Source organism: Canis aureus, chromosome 1, assembly GCF_053574225.1.
Source record: "Canis aureus isolate CA01 chromosome 1, VMU_Caureus_v.1.0, whole genome shotgun sequence".
In the NCBI taxonomy this organism is placed as follows: Eukaryota; Metazoa; Chordata; class Mammalia; order Carnivora; family Canidae; genus Canis; species Canis aureus.
This window is the reverse complement of record NC_135611.1, coordinates 120,940,875-120,955,547: the sequence shown is the minus strand read 5'-3', so window position 1 is coordinate 120,955,547 and position 14,673 is coordinate 120,940,875.

The following is a 14,673-nucleotide window of genomic DNA, read 5'->3' as shown; positions in this document are numbered from 1 at the left end:
CAACACGTCCCCTTCTTCCCCACTTTCTCAGGAGCTGGCTCTTGAGATCTTGCTAAGCATTAGTGGTGGGCGCTGGTAAAGAGATGGAAGGAAGAAGATGTGCCTTCTGCCTTTACAAAGGAGAGGTCAGACCATAAAAATAAATATGAAAAGCTACTTGATGGCAAAAGTCCTTGACAGCATCACCTGGGAGGGTATGAAGCCTTGGGAGGATGGCTCATGCATCACCTACACAGGTTGGGTCCTGAGTTACTAGGTTCTCAGCTTCATCAGAAGCTTGGGCACAAGAGTCTCCCGACTTCTTGAGCTGTTAACCCAACACGGTTGGGGTGACTTTGATGACCCTAATCATCAGAGGCCCTTCATTTGTTTCCTTTGGACAAAAAGGAGGAGGACCAGCTGCCCTGAATCTGAAGCCAGCCAGCCACAGGTTCAGATCTGTATGCCGAGGGTAGCAGGACACGAGGAGGAGCCCATGCCCTTGTAGGTGGCTTAAAGTCCCCCCAACACCAGCTCTGGACCAACAATCAAACAAAAGGAAGTTGCAGCTGGTGTTGACCCAGCTATGGGTCACCCCCAGTTCAGATGCTAAGCACAAACTGTGCATTTGCTATGAAGGCCCAGCTTCTGGTGTTAGCTCTGTTATTTTTTCCCTGTGCCTCGTAATTTAATCCAATCCTACCTGAGTCCCTCTGTGAGGGTCAGTGTCCTATCTGTAAACTGCAGACAAGCCTTGTAACCTCCCCACGAAGATTGAAAAGCTAAGGCATTCAATGTGTCTGGCACAGATTTCAGTGTGTGGTTAAGTGCCTCATCTATGTTAGGTATTATTATCATTGCCATCATGAATAACATTGAATCAAAATATATAGCAAGAAGCTATTAGACAAAATAAAGATAAATGTAGAGAAACACAATGTTAGTGGTAGATTATAGCTCTGTTTTTCTGATTTGGTAACATATTTTATTCTTTGCTCACTTCATATATCAAAGTCAGAGAAGTCTCTTGATAAAGTTTATTTAATAGTATTATATCACACTCTGCATAGATACCACTTTATTTTCTAGTGCTCGTGGAACATTTACAGTAATGATTGCATGTTAGGTCTCCAAAATATCTGAATAAATTCTTTTTTTAAAAAACTTGTTATTTAAATTCAATTAAGTGAACGTGTAGTGTATTATTAGTTTCCAGGGTAGAATTTAGGGGTTTATCAGTTGCATATAACACCCAGTGCTTATTGGATCACATGCCCTCCTTAATGACCATCCCCCAGGTATCCCATTCTCCCATCCACCTCCCCTCCAGCAACCCTCACTTGAATTAAGAGTCCTTTATGGTTTGCCTCACTCTCTGTTTTATCTTATTTTATTTTTCCTTCCCTTCCTCTATGCTCAACTACTATGTTTCCTAAATTCCACATGTGAGTGCAGTCACATGGTATTTGTCTTTCTCTCACTGACTTATTTTGTTCAGTATAATACCCTCTAGTTCCATCCAAGTTGTTGCAAATGGAAAGACTCCATTCTTTTTAACCGCTGAGTAATATTCCATGCATATTTATACCACATCTTCTTTATCCATTCGGCTGTTGATGGACATCTGGGCTCTTTCCATATTTTGGCTGTTGTACACACTGAATGAGTTCTTAAAGAAGCTGTCACAATCATATTCTCTGATTGTAACACAAATGGACTGTATGTAAATAATATGATTTTAAATGAGGAGCTACAGCTGACACTTGAATAGCACGCATTTAAAGTGTGCAGGTCCACATAAACACAGATTTTTAATAAATATAGCACAGTACTGTAAATGCAATTTCTCTTCCTTATGATTTTCTTAATAACATTTTCTTTTCTCTATATTAACACACAAAATATGTTTTCATCGACTCTATTATTTGTAAGGCTCCTAGTCAACATCAAGCTATTAGTAGTTACATTTTTGGGGAGCCACAAGCTATATGTGGAAATACAACACTGTGTGTTAATTATACTTGAATAAAAAATAAATAATCACATAAATACTTTAAAAAGGACATCCAGATTTTCGACCACACAGGGGGCGCATGTCCCTAACCCCCATGTTGTTCAAGGGTCAACTGTACTTGAAATTTATAAATTACATTGGTATGTAACTCAGTAAAGACAAACCACAACTACAAATCTAGACTATTTGAAAAATACTGAGCTAACAACATCGGAAAACTTATGGGTTGCAGCCAAAGCTGTACTTATTATTGCAGTAATAATCTTAGATGCTTTTCTTATTAAGCAAGACAAAAATAAAAACAAATAGACCGACTGTTAAACTTGACAAGTCAGCAAAAACACTAGAAGGCATAAGAAAAGTAGGAGGGAAGAATTAGCAGAAATAACCAGCATAAATATGCAGTCAGCAGAATTGCTAAATAAATGAGATTGGGTTCTCTGAACTGACGAATAAAATATTCAAAACCAAGAAATCTAATCAAGGAAAAATGAGACCAAAATAGGGTTGAGAATAAAGACATAATCACAAATAGGAAGGGGATTTATAGATGTTTAAAAGATTTCTATGAACGACTCTGCTAAATATGGAAACTGCATACAATTCATAATGTTCAGGGAAAACACATTTAAACTGGCTTAAGAAAATCTAGAAAATACAAGCCAGAGACTCTTAACAAAATAGAAAAGTGTTGTCAAAGAACTAGCTTTATAAAGATGTTGGGACCAGAAGTTTTGATAGGCAAGTTTTATTAATCCTTTAAGAGACAGATAATTTTACTGTAATTTAACTCTTCCAGAGATTGGAGAAAGAAAGTCTCTCTCTCTCTCTCTCTCTCACACACACACACACACACACACAAATAAAGAGAGTACATTCCAGAAAAGAGGAAATAAGATTTTTAAAATATAGATTTGCTTGTAATATGGCTACCTACCTGGAAAAGCCTACAGAATCAACTAAAAAGCTATTGAAATTAATGGGAACTGAGTAAAGTGGCACATTATGTAATAAAATATAAATATAATCGCTTTCTATTTTATCAGAAATAACCAGTTGATAAATGTTATAGAAAACAATCCCCATTTATTACAACATGCCCAAACATAAAATATCCAGAAATAAATTTAATGAGAAGTGTGCAGGAGCTATAGGGTGGGGAAAAATAATCCTATAAAACTTTACAGAGGGGCTATCAAAGCAAAGCTGCATAGGCAAACACCCCTGGGAGGGGTGAAGAGACCTACTCCATAGGGGAGAGAAGCTGACACCAGGGCAGCGGGTGGTCACGTGGAGATCAAAGCATAGGAAATATGTCTTTTTTAAATCTCTGAGTCATTTTATGAAGACACTAATGAGAAATTCTTCTCTGCACCCACAGAAGCATGAAGAGATGTGAACGAGGTGTGGCTGAGGCAGTGCCCCCCATGCAAGGACCATGTCTGGCCTCTGGCAGAGACTGATTGATGGGGTGGAAATAAGATCACCTCCAGAAGGTACCAGCAGGCAGGGCAAGTGGGGGTCCTTACTCTCTGGGGTTACAGACCCCAAGAGCAAAGCCAGTTCTCTTGGTAACGGGGGTGTAGACTCCTACTCGCTTCAAGCTGGTCTTGTTGTGGTGGGAGATCCTGTTTGCATGGACCCCTTCCCACATGAGGGCTTACCCTGACCTGCCAGGGGTCAGAGTCCCCTTCCCAGGTCAAGAGAGTGCATGTGGCCATGGGGACATGGCTTTGTGCATGGGGATGATTCCTGCACGTCTCTCCCGCTGCCACCAGCCTGTCCCCCCAGGCTCACAGTTAAAGAGGGAGCAGGGTGGCTTTTCCATTTGTCCAGGATTTCAAAAGACAGTCCAGCTGACTCAGGTCCAACTGTCCACACTGATTGATTCACTGGGTCATTTCTAAACCCTCATCACACTTTTCTATAGAACTGTAGGGTATTTTTGTGGTCATACCAAGATGGGCTCAAGGAGCTCCCACCTTCATCTTTACCAGCCTCCCTCCTGACCCAGCTATGGGTCACCCCCAGTTCAGATGCTAAGCACAAACTGTGCATTTGCTATGAAGGCCCAGCTTCCGGAGAAATGCCATATCCCCATTTCCAGCCAGATTCCTGGCCTAAGTGCCTCCATTGGAGAAATTCTGGACCCTCCCATGCTCACTTCATGCGCTGCTCACACCCAGCCCTCTCTGCTCTGGTGCATCCTGCTTATCACAATTGGTGGAACTGTGCTTCGTGCTCTCCAAATGCGACGCGCCACCTATCCATCACGGCCTCAGCCCAGCCCACTCCTGAAGCTGGGAGGCAGAAAAGGCGAACACTAGGAGTCTTTTCTACTTCTTGTCAATTAACCCGGGAAGCTAGTTATTTAATTTCTTTTTTTTTTTTTTTTTTTTTTTTTTTTAGTTATTTAATTTCATACACTAGCTCAAACTCACAGCCAGGGTCTGAAGGGCCTGAGAGGTTTCTGGGAACCTTCCTAATTTTGTGCAACCCCCCTCCCCCCGGCTTTCATCTGCACCAACGTGGGCAGTCAAGATGAATGAGTGAATAGAAATATGACACAGGAAAGCCCTGAGTAGACTCAGTGTTCGGGAGACATTAATCTTGAGTTGCGCAATACACTTTGTCCAAGGAGCAAACATCGCCCTTTCTGACCACCACACTTCGTTTGTCTGGTTAATCTCCCATAACCTGGGCCTTGTGATTAACCCTGTAAGTAAGTTCTGCTCCAGGGGGCCCTTGGCCCTCTGAGTTTTCAGGACAGCACAGAGCACTGAAATCCCTTTGCTGATCCGTTCATAAACGTCAGCCTTCCTGCAACCCGTACAACCCTTCACACCATCTGGGGTCACCTCTCCCCTCTGTGACTTTGACCTTGAACAGCTCAGTCCTATAAATGCCATAACTGAGGTCAATGCCCTGGATAAAAGGCAAGGTCTAGCCAGCATTCCCTGAGCACCTACTGTGTGCCTGACCCTAAGCAATGCACTTTTGGGATTGTACGTAGATGAGTAAAACATGGCCTCTGGCTTCCTGAAGTTAATGCTCAGTGAAGGGAAACCTTAGCTCTCACCTGGCAGAGTGTGTCCTACGCTTGAGGAACATGCTGAGGTTGTACAGTAAATGTGTGCCTGCCGCTCCTGGAGGGGAGCTGCTGAGCCGCCTGGGGCAGGGGGTACGTGAGCCATCATCAAGTGGGAGGAGCAAGCATGAGCAGAAGAGCATGAGGGCCATGGCAAGACTGACGGGACTCAAGCTTAGACATGGGAGGGAAAGAGAAGGCAGACAGGTTGTCTCAGGCTGTTACACAGGCCTTTCCTATCTCAGGACAGGATAAAGCATGCAGTAGGTGCCACGTATACCATCTCGTGAAAATTGGAAATGAAATGTTTGCTAATTGGTTGTTTGATTCTTGAAGCCCTCCACCCCCCCCCCCCCGAGGCTACAAACAGGGTTAAGGGTTAAGAGAGATGGGGATGGTTAAAGAAGAAGTGCTATGTGTACAAGGAATATTGTTCAGCCATAAAAACGAATGGGATCCAGGGCGCCTGGGTGGCCCAGTTGGTTAAGCATCTGACTCTTGGTTTCAGCGCAAATCATGATCTCAGGGTTGTGGGATCAAGCCTCACACCAGGCTCCTTCTCAGAGGGGGTCTGCTTGAGATTTTCCCCCTCTCTCTGCCCCTCCTCCCACTCCTTCTCTCTCTCTCTTTCTCTCAAATCAATGAATGAATCTTAAAAAAAAAAAAGGAATGAAATCCTGCCATTTGCAACAACATGGATGAAGCTGAGAGTATAATGCTAAGCAAAATAAATCAGAGAAAGACAAATACCATGTACTTTCACTCAGGTGTGGACTTTAAGAAACAAAACAATCAAAGAAAAAAATAAGAGACAAACGAAGAAACGGACTCATTACTATAGAGAACGAACTGATGGTTGGCAGAGGGGAGGCGGGTGGGGGACGGTGGAAATAGGAAACAAGTGATGGAAATTTAAGAGTATGTGGTCATGATGAGTGCTGAGAATCTTCTCAATTCTGAGAAGAATTGTCGACCCGTCATATTGTACACCTAAAATGTATAAGCCACTGTACGTTAGCTACGCTGGAATTATAATGAGAAGGGAGACACAGAGAGAGGGGGAGGGAAAATAAAGAGAGAGAGGAGGGAGTCCATAAGGTGGATTTGTTTGGAAAAGCTTGATGATAACTGCAACGTCCCTCCCTCCAGCCTCACCTGGAATAAGAGTGAGATCCTGCAGCAAGGTCATCTGGGGGTCTTGGTGTGTGTCCCCCCAACCAGGACACAGGGGTTGACGTCTGCCTCCACCTGGGAATCCAAGAGGGTGGAGATGTGGCTTCCTGCCTTGGTGGCTGCCTTGGGATCACTCTACCACCCCCCCAGCGAGACTGCAGGGGTGCCTCCCACGGACCATGCAGCGGGAACACCTGCCCGCGAGGTGTAGTACCTCTTCCTTGGGGAGGAAGCACCAGACAATTAGGGGCTGACACAGGGTGTGGACAACCAGGCACCACCTGCTTCACGGAAAGTTCTTCAGAGCAGCATCCACAAAACCCACCAGTGTCCCCTTGAGCTCTCTGCCAGCCATGCAAGCGCTTCCCTGGACCCTCCGCTCTCCACCCCGCTCTGTCCTCCAAGTGCCCAGGACCAAGACAGGAGGGCTTACAAGTGAGAAGGGAGGCGGAAGAAGGCAAGGGTCCCCCGACAGCCCACCTGAGGAAGGTCGGGGGACACTTGGGAGCTGGCGAATGTGAGAAGTCAGATTTGTATAAAAATATTCAAAACCAATTATACACGGGACTGTCTTCTGGAGTGACCCTATTGAAACTGTTTTGTGAGTTCAGGCTATTTTTTTTTTAATTTTAAAAATTTATTTATTTATTTATTTATTTATTTATTTATTTATTTTCATTTTTATAGCTTCTTCATTTCCCACATTTTTTTTTCACATTTTAAAAATTTAAATTCAATTTGCAACGTATAACACCCAGTGCTCATCCCATGGTGTGCCCTCCTCAGTGCCCGTCACGCAGTCACACCAACCCTCCACCCACCTCCTCTTCCGCAACCCTTTATTTGTTTCCCAGAGTTAGGAGTTGCTCATGGTTTGTCTCCCTCTCTAATTTTTCCTACTCGGTTTCTCTCCTTTCCCTTACTAATCCCTTTCACTATTTTTTATATTCCACGTAGGAGTGAGACCATATGATGGTGGTCCTTCTCCGACTGACTTACTTCACTCAGCATCATACCCTCCAGGTCCATCCACGTCGAAGCACATGGTGGGTATCCATCCTTTCTGACGGCTGAGGAATATTCCAGTGCATCCATAGACCACAGCTTCTTTATCCATCCGTCTGTCAAAGGACACCGAGGCTCCTTCCACAGATTGGCTGTTGTGGACACTGCTGCTGTGAACATTGGGGTGCAGGTGCCCCGGCTTTTCACTGCGTCTGTGTCTTTGGGGTAAATCCCCAGCAGTGCAGTTGCAGGGCCGTAGGGTAGCTCTATGTTTAACCTCTTGAGGACCCCCCACACACTGTTCTCCAGAGTGGCTGCACCAGTTCCCATTCCCGCCAACAGTGCAAGAGGGTAAGTTAAGGCTACTCTACGTGCAAGATGGACTTCCTATATCTTTGTGGGGGGGAGGAGCAGGGGAAAGAACAGCCCAGCTCACAGGCTTCCAGGGACAGAAGCAAGATGACAGTTAAGCTTTCTGCCGCCCCTTCTACTTGTTCCAGGTACTGAGGATAGCACCTAGTGAGACCTTGAGTGTGGGGGTGGGGGGTCTGCAATGCCAGGGAGGGCTGAGCACACTTTTGGGGGGCGTCTAAATTCACTGTTTGCAAAACCATCGGAGCACTCCCATGCGCCAAAGACACACTTCACCCTATTTGTGTAAAACAGGAAAAATAAACTTCCAAATCTCCTTCTGCGTTCTTGTAAAAGTGGTAGAGACTTAGGGAAGCGGAGAAGTCATTTTTCCATGTTGTTACACAGTTTTCTAGATTCTAATGACTGCATTATAGTCTACTTAACCAATCCCTGTTGGATGGACATGAGGTTGCTTCCAATTTTTCACCATTACAGATGATGCTGTGATGAATATCCATGCGCATAAATCTTTGTGGTTACCTCCGATTGCGTCCTCCAGGGAAAGCCGCAGAAGTGGGATCACTGGCGGGATGAAGAAAGCTAAGGCTTTTGATACAAAACGCCAATTTCCCCCAAATCCTGTACCAGTCTATAACCCCAGGTATAATTCACCTTTACTCCTGCTGCGGATCTAAGATATTTTAAAATCTTTTCTAATATGAGAAAAGATAAATGGTATGTCAAAGTCTTAATTTGTATTCCTTTGAAATCCAGCGAGAACAAATAACTTTTTATGCTGACCACATGTTTTCTCTCTTCTACGACTTTTCATATGTTACTTGTGGTTTTTAGATTTTTTAGGATCTTTTTTCTATCAGTTCCCATGCGTACATAGCCTAATAAAAACATTCATTCCTGGTCTTACTTAATGCAGATTTCTTTTTTCCCCCTTTTTTCTTTTCTGATGCAAATGTCATCTACAGTTAATTGTTCACCTTTTAGTAGTGACTTTTGGATCCTTGACTGTTTTAAATATTACGGAGTTAAATCTGTATGTCTTTTACCTATACGATTTATTCTATCAAGACTTTATAATAACAGGAAAAAAATTTCTGTGTTGTAATTATAGGTAAAAAGGCAAGGCCTGAAATAGTATTTACACTGTGTTTACAACTATGTAAAACACACAGACACACACGCTCCAGATAAAAACCAAAGTCCTAATAGCAAAAGACCGAAGTTTTATCAAAATTTTAACAATAGTTGGGGTTGAGAATTGGACATGTAGATGTCCAATTTTTTTCTTCTCCATTTTTTATATGCCTCCTATTTTGTGTAATGGGAGACTTAAGTATTACACGTGAGTCTTACTCCACAAATTCAGATGTGCCAGGACAGTCATATTATTTTTATTAAATCAACATAAATGTGACTTTGAGTTTCCATCCTGCGGGGGCTGTTGGGAGATTTTGTCTCCACTGTTTTTGTAGCTTCCACCCCTCTGGTCGCAGTAAGATCCCGGAGGTTCAGCCAACAGCCACAGGAAGCAGGAGCCTCTGGTTTCAGCTGATCCTGGTGTCAGCCCACTAAGTCCTTTCCCAAGCTCTCGCTCCCTGGAGAAGGGCATCCCGACCCGTCCTGGGCGTAGCGTCTCTCCCCGGACTCGGAGCCAGGGATACAGCTTCAGGCCGGATATGCCCTGCGGGTGTTCTGCTCTAAGGCTGAAGCCCCACTGCTCCTCCCCTCTGATCCTCCTCCCAGATCCTCCCCCGTGCCAGGCTCTCCCTCTCCCCGCCTCCCCCTCCGTCTGTCTACAGCCTCTAGCCCTCCCATCTTAGCATCTCTTCTCCTTCCCAAGGAGGCCTTTGGAAAACAAGTCAGGGAGGGAGTAGGCCTTTAAGTAAGCTCCAAATGCCTCTAGTAGGAATGTAAGTGTCCCTGGTCTGGATTTGTGGCATCCGCTCACGTGCCTCACGTCCTCTCCCCAACCCCCTTGCCCTGTTCGCCTAACGCCTTTGGACCTGCTATGCCCCCCAACCTCTGGGTGCTCACAAACACAATCCCTGCCCTGGATACTCCCTTTCCACTGATTTCTCCTTCCTGAACACTCCCTGCTCCCATCCCAGCCTGGGTACAAAAGAGCCATCTTCCCCAAGGGGAAGCCTCCCCTCAGCCAGGACCTGAGTTCTGGACCAGCAGCCGTCTCCCAGGATCCCTTTGCAGCCAGGACTGGGCATCCAGAGAATCCATCCCAGATGAAATGCCTGCTTACTCACTGGTGTCCTTCTCTAGACTGGAAGCTCCGGGGAGGCAGCCGTCATGTCCAGAATGCAGCAGGCATTCAGGAAATGAATGAATGAATAGGGTCACCTGAGGACACCTGGGTGGCTCAGTGGTTGAGCATCTTATCTTCTGCTCAGGGCGTGACCCTGGGGTCCTGGGATCGAGTTCCGCGTCGGGTTCCCTGCATGGAGCCTGCTTCCCCCTCTGCCTGTGTCTCTGCCTCTCTCTGTGTGTCTCATGAATAAATAAATATTTTTTTAAAAAAATAGTGTCACTTGTTTCTCTGCTTCCTGCCATCCGCCAGCAGGCTTAGCCCTGGGAGATGTTGAAACTGTGGGAGTTTGCCTTTGTACGTACATGATTTCATTCCACTCATTCAACACCACGGAATCCAGCTGCCTGCTTCCACGTCTGACTCCCCAGCTGGTCCCTGGGCGGCTGGGGGGACAGGAGTCTTCAGCTTTCTAACGCACAGCCCAGTGAAGTGCCTGGTGCGCACACACACACACACACACACACACACACAAGTTTTCTTTTTCTTTTTTTTTTATTTATTTTTTTTAAGTTTTCTTTTTCTTTTGTTTCGGTTCCTACATATTTTTTAAGTTGCCTGGCCTTCCCATGAACAAAAAGTTCAATCACGGTGTCAGTGTGTACGTAGGGATGAACATGGAGACAGTTAAACAGTTGCAGATGCATAGATTTACTTAGACATATAAATTTAGGTGCAGATCTAGATTAGCAAAATGATTATGAGATTCATTTGGAGAATTTAAGTAAGGAGAGCTAATTTTTTTTTTCTTTACGGAGACCAGGGACTTGCAGTTAACAGATATTAAAATGCATCATAGAGCCACAGTACTTAGAACAACGTGGTATTGACAAAAAGAATGAACAGATCAATGGATGAGAATTGATAGGCCAGAAAGAAACACTCCCCTGTGTAGGTGAGCATTTAATTTGTGATGGAACAAACAACTCGCCAAAAGGAAAAGATGGATAATTCAATAAGTGACTTTGGGAATTACTAGCTCATTAGGAAAAACATTTAAGTCATATCCATATATCCCATTCTATGGCAAAACCAATTTTAGGTAAATTAACTACTTAAAGGCTGAAGTCGTTGAAAATACAACAGCAATTAGTTTGAGGGAGACCTTTCAAAACCTAAGATTAGTGTGAGATAGGAGCGAGAGGAAAGATTGATAGAAGTTTGTGAACATCACCGGCATTGTAGAAATAAGTCATCGTTAAAAACAAACAAGCAAAAAACTAACAAACAAACAAAAAACAACAACAAAAAAAACAAAAAACCCAGGCATTTTTAAAAGCACTATATAGATAAGGAATTAATTTATTTCATGTTTTAAAAATTACTTAAAAATCAATGATTTAGATTTTTAAAAAACCTAGTTATCTACCAGGGGTGAAAAAACAATTTTTGATTGTTCTTGGTTGTGGGAACATTAGCAATCTTTTTTTTTATTTATTTTTATTTTTTTTAGCAATCTTTATTTTTAATGTTTTTCCATATTTTCTCATATTTTGCAGGGATCATGCATTATTTTATAAGCAGATTGCAGACCACCATATTTTAAGGCACATGTTTATCCCAACAGGGTGGTTTGGGGAGAGTGTTGCAAAGAATGTAGTAATTTACAGAATAGTAACGCAAATGGCTACTAAGCCTATAAAATGATCACACTCAGGAGTAATTAAAGACATAGCAACATGATACTAATTTTAATTTATAAAAATGGTGACGTCTTTTAAAAAGCATGTGAGATTCACGGTGGGGAACGTGTGGAGAAATCGTATTCTCCGGTACATGCTGGTCGTCACGAGGATCTGTAAAACCTTTCTGGGGCACAAGTTGGCAATGTGTCATCAAGAACCCGAAACGTGAGCATACACTTTGATGTAGTCCTATGTATATATGGGCTTTACCTTTAAAAGCAAATTAGGCAGGTCCACGGTGATGGATGCCCGTGGCAGGTCCATAGTGATGTTTGCATGTGGCAGGTCCACGGTGAAATTTACCTGTGGCAGGTCCATGGTCATGTATGCCCATGTCAGGTCCATGGTGATGGATGCCTGTGGCGGATCCATGGTGATGTTTGCATGTGGCAGTCCACAGTGATGTTTGCACATGGTAGGTCCATGGTGAAATTTGCCTGCGGCAGGTCCATGGTCATGTATGCCCATGTCAGGTCCATGGTGATGGATGCCCGTGACAGGTCCACGGTGATGGATGCTTGTGGCAGGTCCATAGTGATGGATGCATGTGGCAGGTCCACGGTGATATTTGCCTGTGGCAGGTCCACAGTCATGTATGCCCATGTCAAGTCCATGGTGATGGATGCCCATGGCAGGTCCATGGTGATGTTTGCACGTGGCAGGTTCACGGTGAAATTTGCCTGTGGCAGGTCCACGGTCATGTATGCCCATGTCAGGTCCATGGTGATGGATGCCCGTGACAGGTCCACGGTGATGGATGCCCGTGGCAGATCCATGGTGATGTTTGCATGTGGCAGTCCACAGTGATGTTTGCACGTGGCAGGTCCATGATGAAATTTGCATGTGGCAGGTCCATGGTGATGGATGCCCGTGGCAGGTCCATGGTGATGGATGCCCGTGGCAGGTCCATGGTGATTTTTGCATGTGGCAGGTCCACAGTGATGTTTGCACATGGCAGGTCCATGGTGAAATTTGCACATGGCAGATCCATGGTGATGGATACCCGTGGCAGGTCTATGGTGATGTTTGCACGTGGCAGGTCCACAATGACGTATGCCCATGGCAGGTCTAAGGTGATGGATGCCCATGGCAGGTCCACATGATGGATGCCTGTGGCAGGGAGACACAGAAGCTAGCCTGGGATATTGGTGATGCCTACTCTAGCCACCAGTAGGAAGTTGCTCCCTGCTTCTCCAACTGGATGGTCTCTCTACCTTCCATGACACCTGGATCCTGGCACCTGGAATGCCCTCACCTCTCAACCTGCACTTACTGAGTACCTTCAAATCCTTAAGAAAGCCGAGATGGGCCAGCCACACCCCTCGTGCCTGACTGTGCTTGTCTCTGGCGTGGCTCTTCTCCATAGCGCCTTCCCTAAATGGGCAGAGTCCCCAAGTCCTGGGGACGGTGACTGGTGAAGCCATTTGAAGACCTGGAGGAGATCCTTACTGTAGCTTCTGCTCTACGTGGTCTTAGGCAGGCCACTTCTTCCTTAACTCAACAAGCATGTATTGACCATCTGCTATGTGCCGGGCCCTGGGCCAGGTTATATGCTTGTGAAGAAGCCACCTGGGATGAAACGTGCATAGTTGGTTTCTTGATCTTTAAACAATGATGATAATGTGCTTACCCACCCTCTCACGCCCACCTTCCATGAGGTGCAGAAAAAATGATGATGCCAATCTGCTACACAGCCTATGAAGCGCTGTAAACCTGCGAGCCATTGTTTTTTTTAGGGTCTCTCAAGTCACGCTCTGAGCACTGCAGATACCAGGGCCACGAAATCGTTTCCCTTCATCCTTTGCCTCAGCTAAGAGCAGCAAAGCTTCCTGGACGGTCCTGGTAAACTCATAGAGCAAGCCTGGATTAGGTCAGGGACCTACCACGGTCACACCGCGGGATATTGATGAAGGCTCCTCTGGCACAGTGCTGACCAGACGTGAAGACCGAATCCTAAACGCCATTCTAGAAACCTCCTTGTTGATCAGTCCTTCGTCATCACCGTATCTGAGCCATCACCAAGTCCTATTGGTTCTTACCTTCCTACTTCCCTCCAATTCATTTTGGAATACTGTGTAAAATTCGCAAAGTCTTCCATTCGCTTTTAGGATAAAGACCCAATTTTCTTAAAGGCAGGAATACGCCAACCTTTGCCTACCTTAGCACCATGTCTCACACTAGTGCCCTCCAGCCTGACATGCAGGGCACCACGTCCTCCTGCCCCAGAACCTTGGCACGACGTGCTTCTCTGACTGCACCCTCCTTCCTCATCCCCTTTTCTTACATACAAGTCTGTTTCCTTCTAATCTTATATGACCCCAAGGTTAGACATGATTCCCTTATTATGTCCCTGTCACATATGTGTACGACTTTTCTCTCGGGGTTGGAGTATGTCCCAATTTATATGATTCTATGTCCCTCTCACAGGATATCGGACTTTAGACTCCTGTGATGTCAAGATCTTCTTTAGAAGGTAGGCTCCACGCGGGCAGGTTCTTATTGAATAAGTGAACAAACGAGAACAAGAAGGAGCTTGACCATCCCCACTGAAGACCAGCTCTAGATCCTGGAATATCCGGATGGTGGCCAAGCTGAACTGAGAACCGAGGGACCCGGCCTGCCCAGGGGCCGGACAGAGAATGCCTCGTAGGTGTGGTCTGAGCACAATCCCTGAGCATGTGGACATAGAGAAGAGGACACTGTGGGCCTCTGGAGAAAGATGTTGAGGAAGAAGTAGGGACCGAAAGGAAGCACAATCCTTACTCCCATAGTCCGTTTCCCTACTGATTCCGTTTCACGTGTCTCTTTTCTGCCTTCCCTCTTCCCCTGTGCTTTCCCCACTGGGTAGCGCTCTGTATTCTCAACGTCACAACCAACCCAGTGGCCCTGACTGCTCTCATCTTTAACCAGAAGCATAATTGGCTCGTTAACCTTTGGGGGGATGTTTGGCTCTGCCCCCCAAGGGCTGGAGGCCTGAATTTCTGGGCCTGCCCGCGGCCTCCGCTCAGTTGGTAGTCTAGAGCTGCTGAGGGATCAGGCC